Source organism: Anarrhichthys ocellatus, unplaced genomic scaffold, assembly GCF_004355925.1.
Source record: "Anarrhichthys ocellatus isolate YVR2014 unplaced genomic scaffold, GSC_Weel_1.0 scaffold1, whole genome shotgun sequence".
NCBI lineage: Eukaryota > Metazoa > Chordata > Actinopteri > Perciformes > Anarhichadidae > Anarrhichthys > Anarrhichthys ocellatus.
The window spans coordinates 1,102,524-1,112,526 of record NW_022280031.1 but is presented as its reverse complement, the minus strand read 5'-3'; the positions used below and the strand labels follow the sequence as shown (position 1 = coordinate 1,112,526).

The 10,003-nt window shown below is 41.0% G+C and overlaps 1 protein-coding gene across 1 annotated transcript in view; it reads left to right on the top strand.

The window, feature by feature from the left end:
• The first annotated feature begins 7,014 nt into the window (after nucleotides 1-7,014).
• Nucleotides 7,015-10,003, top strand: part of cdh22 (cadherin 22) — a 154,312-nt gene continuing 151,323 nt past the window's right edge. Inside the window, exon 1 of the mRNA XM_031848850.1 lies at nucleotides 7,015-7,220. The gene's annotated coding sequence lies outside the window, so the exon portion shown is untranslated. The remainder of the gene's footprint in view (nucleotides 7,221-10,003) is intronic.

Below are 10,003 nucleotides of genomic sequence, written 5' to 3'. Positions count from 1 at the left end.
TTTATACAGCCCAATATCACAATCCACTTATTTGTCTCAGGCAGCTTTACAATCTCTACAGCATACAACATCCTTTATCCTGAGACCTTCGACTCGGAAAAGGAAAAAAAAAAATCAATTTAACGAGGAAAAAGAAAGAGAGAGAAACCTGAGGAAGAGCGACAGAGGAGGGATCCCTCTCTTAGGACGGACAGAAATGCGATAGATGTTGTGTGTATAGAACAAACCAACATGATTTGAATTACAGTACGGACAATCGGTAAGGCAACATTAAAGATAGATAAAACATACGAACTGAGCCTCACATCCTCCTCTCCACCATGCAGACCTGGAGGGAGGGCAGATTATACTCAAATACACAAAAGGCAAAGGTGTGCTTGTGGGACACAAACAAATAGAGCGCAGTGTGATTGAAAGAACCTAACCTACAACTGGTCAAGCCCCCGTCTAAGGGCTGAAAGACCTCGTAAAACACAATTCTCAAAAACAAGTGTCGATGTATCAATTTTTTGCGAGTATCATCAGTGTAGTGGAAATTAATTTGGCCAAGAGGTGAAATAAAAAGGGACAAAAACAGAAGGCCAAGAAAAAAGATACTTATACTTCACATCAAAAATTTTGATGTATTATTTGTAAAGGAAACACAGTGTGTTCTTTTAGATACGTATATAAGACTTTAACCAAACGAGAGTCAGGCCAGAGATGCCAAATTGATTTTTTTGGTCACTCTAGAAGTATAAATAATTATGTTGTCAAAAGCCGCACTAACATCCAGTAATATAAGCATTGACTGAGAATCCAAATTCAGTCCATAATAAGCAGAAAATCATTCGCTACTTTTGGAAGTGCAGTTTCAGTGGAGTGACCCTGAAAGCAGATTGGAAAGGTTCAAAAAGATTTCTGAATACAGCACATCAAAAGTTATGCCTTTTAATAAGAGGTCTAACCACAGCAGTCTCAAAGGCAGGAGGAACAGTGCCACTCGTAAAGGATAACTTATCACTTAACTTATCATCAGCATTGTATTACCAGAAATGGGATCTTCCAAGTTTAGTAGGTAAGGGGTCGAAGAGAAAGCTGGTTTAGAAGCCGACACCAGTTTAGACAATGTCTCATGGGAGTGAGTCTCAACACTGGGGTTCAACGTAAACCAGAGTCTAGACCTCTCTCATCGTCTTGTTTTGGTAGAAGGAGGTGCAACTGAATCCGAGAGACTAGAAAGAGCTTTGTTTGAGTCACTGGTACAATTCTCCACATGAAGTGAAAGGAGCCAGGAGCCAATTGCTCACCATGCGCAGTTAGTTATCGGTCCAATGTGGCGAGTGGTAAATACTTTACCACCAACATTAAAAGGACGTTGCTTAAAAGTTAATAAGAAAGTGATCTGACACCATGTGGTATTAGAGACGGCAGATCACTTATATCCTGTATGTGAAGTCAAGGGTACTATCAAGTATCAAGAACTCCAGCAAAGGCTTTACATAGAGAATCAAAGGCCTTATTGAGATGAATATCAAAATCACCAATATCTAAAATCTCTGAGATAAATTCTCCAAATTCTGATAAAAATTGGGAATATGGTCCGGGAGTTCTATAGACGTTATTCCTATATGTGAAAGCAATTCATAGTTGATGGAGACGGTTTTAATAAAGGAGTCTTAAATTAATTTAATTTAACATCAAGTTTGGAGGTTAAATTGAATATGACTTTAAGGCAACATCCTCTTGTTTAGTAGCCTGAGTATGAGCAGCAAGGGCATTGGTATAGTCAGGTGGGGAAACAAGTCATATCTAGACCTTGGTGAAGAATCAAACCATTTATCATTAAGGCTTTGGTAGACAGGTATCAAGTATTTTTAAAACAAAATTAGATTTGGTGGTCGAGTTGGGGCTTTAGTTTTCAGTAATAGGCCATTTTGTAGAGCTACCAGGATATGATGTATTAATTGGAACAATATACCATCTAGTATTAGCAGACAATTATAGTGGCCTGAGCATGTTGTGAATGATGTGAAGGCCAGTTATCAAAAAAACCAAATCCCTGCTCACTACAGTAACGAGCCAGCCAGCAGATCAGTGAAGTAAACCTACTGTACCGTAAATCTTATCATCACCTGTCACGGACAAGGGACCACAGAGAATTCCTCAATGCCGACTCATCTTTCTGGAGAACTCAAACGTCCTGGCTAGGCATTCTTATTTGATCTCCGACTGCTTCTTCCCAGAAGCATCTAAGATTGTGGGTATTGGAGTCGCGGGTGTAGTGGGGCCACGTGGCAAATCTGCGTCCTGCAAGACCCACTTGAAGTTTCAAGTTACGCCCCCTTCTTTCTTAAAGGTGTATGACCTCTGAAGGCATGAAACCATGGTGGAATTAGCTAGCTTGTTGGCTAATTAGCCAGCCGCAACTTCAAGTTATGCCCCCTTTACATTTCACCCCTCACTTGCAATCTGCAGACAGACCCCACGTAGGCCAACAGGACAGCCTACGAAAAGTGGTTAGCTTCCCACGTCACTGAACATGGATAAACTTCATCCTCTGCCCACAAGGTTGTGCTACTGCTATCACTAACAGGCCTGCTATCAAGCAGCGTCATGGCGACTAAATAGTGTTCGTCCACTCTGTGAGGCAAGACTCATTAATAAAGGTGTTCATCCCAATGTGCACCCCTCTCTTTTGTGAGTATAAATAGGCATTCCTTTTAGACCATAAATGTGAAATAACACCACATAACATATCAACAAACGACGTGGTTTGTTTGCAAATCTGAGGTTAACCTTTCTGTAAGTTTAAAAAAATAGAGGAAACGCAAATTAGACTGCGCGAAATTGCAACAAAAGCTGGTAAATGAATACTCCCAGATACAACAATCAAGATACAGCATTCAGAAAGCCATTTAAACTACTGCAAAGTAAAGCAGAAGAAGTTGTCTCTCTTCTACAAGTGTATAGACTCCAATAGGAAAAATAATGACAAGTCCTCTTAACCCAGAACTGCCATACACTGAACCACCATGTTTAAATTCATTGATTGCTTGTAGAATAGATGTAAAATAGAAGGGCTGTGGCTTGAAATCCACCCAGTAAAACACGGATGATGCGCTATTGATTTGGGCCTCCGGTTGTTCTTCTGTGATCTCTTAAAACTGAGAAGTGTATGTCTGGCAGGTGTGTTGAATTTGACTCAGGCCCTGCAGCTCACTTTGAGATAGCTAAGAAAATGCTCCAGTTCAACTATAGATAGATCTGATAGAATCTGATAAAGGGCACGGCTAGAGAGAAGAACCGCATGCAAGCTCCTGGTTGCATCTGCTCCGCTTTGTATGAGCTTCAGTGATTTTAATCTATCAAGATATAAGCGGTATTTACCAAAGCTTGATAATGGGGACCCTGTTTCCCTTTGTCCTCTGGGACCAAATCGCTTTGGTTGCTTGTGTGTAACTGAACCTCTTATCGATCACAAAATCTTGGCGTTCTCTGCAAATAATGTTTGTGCAGTCTTGAGACTTGATTGAAAATGATTAAATGTAAATATTTATTTTAGCTTGTATATGTAGGTAAATGGCGGTTAGAGTGCTATTGCTGTTGAGGTGAGTGTTTCGTAAACTTTTAACTCATTGAATTCATAGCGTGTATTGTCTTAATGTATTTTGATCCACCATGAAAACTTCCCCGCAGGGATAAATACAGTTCATTGGATTGGAATGTAATTGAATTAAAATGTCCCTGCAATGGCAAGAGTGAACCTTCAATGAGTCAAAGCCTCCTAATTTGACACACAGCACGGACAAATCTATATTAAATTCTTTTAAATGTGACGGAGCTGGTGTGCTGTAAGGAGACAATACTGCTCATTTCTGAATCTTGGCAAGCTTTGTTTAAGGGTTTGTTGTAAACGTCGTAATAATCCTAGTATTATATCTATATGTCAGATTCTTGGAAGAACTTACCATCTCACAAGTTTCTTCATTATAGCCTCAATTTTACACTTACGTCTTTGCTTCTGCCACTGGCTTGTTTTTTTTACTTCTGTAACCTTGTTGCTGCATCTTTTTCTTGCCGTGGTTATACAGAATTTAGAAAAAGTTTCATATAGATTAGGTTATTTGTCTCGCTTTCCTTCACCACAAACAGTGGCCACACATAGGGAGAGCACTACGCAAGATAAAGAGAAGTCACTTTTGTCTAATGCAACTCTTTGCATGGCTTCCGATGTCATCCCAGGAGAAGAAATGCCGTTTGGTGGAAAAAGCTAGCATGAAAAAATGTGTCCCTGATATCGGATCAGCTTTGAAGCAGCTTTCACCTTTTCTCTGCGGTAAGGACATTTGGAGTTGTTCACTGTGCTAATTTGGAATCAGCTTTGAGGCCGCTCTCTCCCGCTTACTTCCATCTGAAAATGGCTTCTCCATGCTGTTGATTTGGAATGAGCTTTTAGCCACAGTCTGCCATTTGAAAATGAGACGTCCATAATGCTGATCCTTAATCAGCTTTGAAGCAACTCTCTCACACAGTTTACTGTTTGGTAATGAAGAGTTCTCCATGGTGCTGATTCGGGATCAGCTTTGACTCAGCTCTCCCTTACAGGCTTCCATGTGGACACAAGGAATTGTCCATGGTGCTAACTTGAAGCACAGGGCCATAAACAGCACCTCACAATGTTTAACCAACTGAGCCTACTACAACACAATCCGACAGTTACAATGTTGCAAGTAGCTGCTCTATGCTGTACATGTAATTATGCCAAGTTGATTTATGTTGTAGTGCTACAAGCAAGAGGTGTTTTAAAACAGCTGTTTTTCCCTAAATATAGAAAACATGAAGTAATTGGGTCATTCTAAAGTGATTGCAACCTACTAGGCTATTGGTTTTAGAACTTGGCAAAAGTAATATTGGAAGTGTGAGCATGGATAGAATCATAAGAGGAGATGGCTGTAATACACAGTAGCAAGTGTGGCAGGGAAACGTCTCTTTATTTGGAGAAATAGATTGCTTCAGTAACCTTTGACTAGTACCTTCCTTTAAAATCATTTCGACATGGGAGATAGAGTATTGTATTGGTGAAATATGCCGGTATTACTACCGTTTCCATCTCTGGACCTCTTACCCACGGTCCCTCACCTCACTCTCTCCCGTCCTCTCCCCCCCTCTCACATAGGCCTGTATTGATCTTCTGCTGGTTGTGTCTAACAGTACTATATCCACAGATATTTATGTTTGTAGGTGCTGGTCTCCGGTTCCCATTATGGGCTTGAGCGATAGACACGGGCAGTGTTTCAACACCTCGCTGCTGAGGAAAAATGTAATATTCAGGAGGCATGTCCTTAGTCAGCACTTCCATCCCAGGAGCTGTAAAATGACCAGGGACAGCAAGAAGCATATTGCAAAGGTTGGGCTACAATGAAAAAGATGATTACAAGACAAAACCTTTTGCTTAAATATGTACAATCAAATTGATTTAATTCTGTCCTTACATAATTCCAATAAAAGTGACAATTGACTTTCAAACAAACTAAGTGTTTCAGCGATGGCTCAATGTTGACAGACTCGTCAGAGGTCAGACAGGATTAATGTGAACACCTAATGGAAAGGAATGTAACTCTGAAGGGAAATGTAGCACTGTGGGAAATGACATTAGGTTAAATACCAGTTATCAGTAACGGTTCTGAAAAGAACGTAGACATCAACATTTAAATGTCATCAAACCACCTTGAGGCAGAAGTCCATACTGAAATCACTGATGCCTAAAGTCCTTGCCTATTCCAGACAGTTTCAACACTTTGAATTGTTGATTTATAACCAGCCGGTCTTGACGTTCTTACTTGGGATTAAGAGGAGACAATACTTTTAAAACCTGTTTCTTTCCCACCTTCGCTCGCATTCCCTGACTCCCCTGACTTCTCTCTCTCTCTGTCTCTCTCTCTCTGTGTTCTCCTTCCTCTGTTCAGCACCTCTCTGTGAACAGCCAATATACTAGGCTTTTAAAATCCTTGTTGGTATGTCAGCTTCCTGACCTTCGTAACCTTCCTGACTGAGCCTCTGAGAGACTCATGCAGCTTGTTGTGATGCCGGGTAATCTCTCTTTGTGTCAGTCTCTCTCCCTCCGTCACATTCTTGTCTCTCGCCCCTCACTGCATATTTCTCCGACACGTGCACTCATTTGCAGGTGATCCACTTCGAGGAAGCAGGCAAACTTGTCATTTTCACCTTGTCTAATTCCCCAAAGAAAACACATCTGCATACCACCTCTGGACTTTATCGCAGTCTATTATGCTCAAAGCATTTCTTCAATTCCTCGTACTGTACCTGTGTCTTTTTGTCTGTAACTTCCTAATGTCAAAATAAGTTTCATGCACTTGTATTTCTATTACCTGTGTCTTTTTTTAAGGCATAGCACCTTGAGCTGCCTCCGAATGTGAATCGTAAACTTGCCTCGCCTTGTCTTGCCTCAGAAAAAAAAGGGTACTCTAACTTATTAATTTATTGTAATGATGAAAACCAATGACTACATGTATTTACATACAAATCTGCACAGAAAATAACAATCAACACTTTTCTAGAGACTGGAGTAAAGTCATGGCGACGAGGAGTGCAAGTGGAAAAACAAATTCGGAAAATCAAGGCAATGACCTGCGGCAATATATGTTTCATGTCTGTTTTTGTTTTCTTTCTGAATAAACAAACAAATCCATACAATCCCTTTTAGTCGGTTTAATGTAATTGTAATGATCATGCCAAAATCACCAAAGTGTAGTTCAAGTTGAAGCCACAGATCTATTTAGAGGATACGATCTGCCAAAGAAGCTATAGCTCAAAACCAAATGCTTCTCTGTTACTTATTATTTTCCATTGGTGGCTTTGATGATCGCCTTACTCTCTCTCTCTCTCTCTCTCTCTCTCTCTCTCTCTCTCTCTCTCTCACACATCCCCTCTCTCTCTCTCTCTCTCCCCTCCACCTCTTCATTTGTAAATTCCTCCCATCACCACCAGGGGCTTTCCACACCACGCCGTTCCGAGAGCGGCTTGGACCCGTCCATCTCCCTGCGCTACTCGGCACGGAGACTAGACGCGCAGCGCGGTGGTAGACGAGGGCGCACAGAGTGTCTATCTCTCTGATCTTATTTTTTATCACACAGAGGATCGTACACCTTTCATTCCAGGAGGAAGCGGCAAGTTGAGTGACCGTCACCGCATCCCACTGCAACTTGTCAAGGCACAAGGTATTTGTTTCCGCCGCACGATTGCAAAGGTTGGACTTTGGTGGGGTGTTTTTTTTTAATTTAATAGGAAAGTTGACGGTGCCGGGGTTTGGTCTTGTAACATACAACTCCGCCGGACTTGCAGAAAGCCTTTCGCTATTGCACTGTAGTAGTTTATTTGTGCACCATAATAGAGGGGAAATTGGTGATTTTGGTGCTTTTCTGTGCGTGCGCGTATGTGTCTGAAGAGGTGCCTCTTTGCATTTCATTGAACCTTTTTCATCTTTACTTAAAGACTGCACACCACCGCCTAACTTGTTGCCACTTGTAACATAATTAACGGAGTGGGATAAGTGTAGTCGGTAATGAGCGCTGCGCGCACGAGACCGGTCGTGATCCCTGATCATATTAAATGGTTTAGACAGTAAACGGGCTAATACAGATTTTCAGGTTACGGCAAAGTAGGAAATGGTTTCCGACGGCTTACACAAGCTGGGAAATGTCTGCACTGATAATTACGTAGCGGGCATGTATTGTACAGCAACATTTCAGTGAAATCTCCACTGTAAGATTGGGCAGCAGCAGTTGTGTGCGCAAGCATTTCATGTGGCATCGCTTTGAAGAATGTGAACACTCCTGTCTTAAGAATTTTCAGCCATAATCAAGAGCATAAAATGTGTGTAAATATGTAGGCCGGTCGAATCATCGCAACAATACTGCATACTTTCATAAATGAATTTATAGGGGAGTAGAATGACTGCACGCACGCACTTCCCGCACTGTGGGATGCGTTTCCGAGGACTGCGGCCACTTGATGCGCCAACAGGATGCACTATATAGCCAGGCTGTTGAAAGGCTGAATGCAGACTTATAAGTATATCATCTAAACATTTTTTAAATTTTTTTTATCAGGAAATACATTGAATTCGTGCTTATCCGGCTTTGCGATAATCCTTCACAGAGTTGTTGTGGATTAAAAAGTTAAAGTCTCGTTACAGAGAATAAGGATTACAAATAATAATGGTCACACGTTTCTTTTCTTTTTTTGAAATAATTTGTATCACTGCTGTGCAAATATTCATGTCACCATCATTGACGTTAGGTCATTCATATTTTGTATTTTAAACATTTTTATTGTTCACTTCGATCTAATGGATATCCAAAAATCTATTTAGCATCAACACCTATTCATATCCTGTTTGTTTGAGGCATTTTGCTGGACATGATCCAAATTGTGTGCCACATGCTTTTCTATTAGTGTCATTGAATTATGCTTCTCTCCTTCTCACTCCACAACCTTTCATTGTGATTTGTTGCCTTCAATTTATTTCAGACCAACTGCCCAGATTATTTGTAGACATGACATTTAAATTTACTTCAATATCGTTTGTTTAACTCATAAGACAGTCACTGGTGGGGCAGACGGATGGTAGTTCATCAAATAAAAAGCTTCATTGTGCTGTAATTTAGCTTCCTGTAATCTCAAAGATGCTGTACTGCCATACATTCATCAACTACACATTGATCAAATTCATTCCATCCCAACTTAATATTTGTTTTGTAGCGAGGCAGACACCTCATCTCCGTGGTATCGGAATGAAATAGAATCTATTCCCAACAGTATGGACTTGTATGTATGCGCTCAATATCTCAAAATAAGATCTGTGACCGTGGGGTCACAGTACACAGCTACTGAGTGACCTTGGCTGTGGTTAGAAATGCTCAAGTTTCCTCTGCGTTCCGGTATTGCACACGTATGTGTGGGTGTAAGTGTGTGTACGTGGGGAGCTGTGTGTTTGTGAAACCGCCTGCATGCCTCAGTTTATAACTTATCACGAGCTAATTGGTGTTTGGGAAAGTGAGAGGAATGCCCTTTGTCCCAGTAACCAATGAATTACTTTACGTTTCCAATTAGATTCTGGTCTGTACAGGAACCTTTCAGAGAGGCCGCACCTCTGGGTGAGGACCCTGACCTTCACTGACCCTGTGTTTGGAGAATTGATTTTTGCAGGTTACAATTGAGGATGAAAATTGGTTGGTGTAGAGATCAGCAAAACCTCAGGTCCATTAAAGGCAGATTTTGCTTTCCATTAATCAGGGTGTTTTCTAGATTTCTGCCATGCTAAGAAGAAAAAGAAATGTCTGCACCATTGTGTAAATGCCTCAAAGTGTGGTGATTGAGGTCTGTTACTGTAATTTCTTATTTATTTACTAAACCCATCTTAACTGGTGTCACAGTAGGCACTGTCAACATTTTTAAAGATAAGATCAGCTAGTTGGCAGATACGTTCAGACATACATATGTGCACACACAGAAAACACACATCTCCTAACTGGTAGGTGGTACTGAATATGAAATATAATATATTCTCTGCAAGGAAACAAAATACAGGTATATGTTTGCCGCCTTACTGTCCATTACAGCCACGTATCTGCTTCGTATCCTAGACTCATTTATTCAGCCGGTGGTCTAACCAGGGTGTACATTACAAGGGCCATGTAGCAGTAACCCAGATGGCAGAATGAGCTGATTGTGATTTATGTACCAAAAGTGAATGCATTACTGTGAGCTTCTGGAGGCAGTGCCAATTCCAGGCAGGCATTTTCACACATTTTCAACAAACACGCACACACACACACACACACACACACACAAACACAGACACACACACAGAGACACAAAAATCGTAGATACACAAAAATAGAAGCTCACTACAAAACTTTGTTAATACTGATGTGTGTCCATACAGTAACAGTTCTCTCTCTCTCTCTCTCTCTCTCTCTCTCTCTCTCTCTCTCTCTCT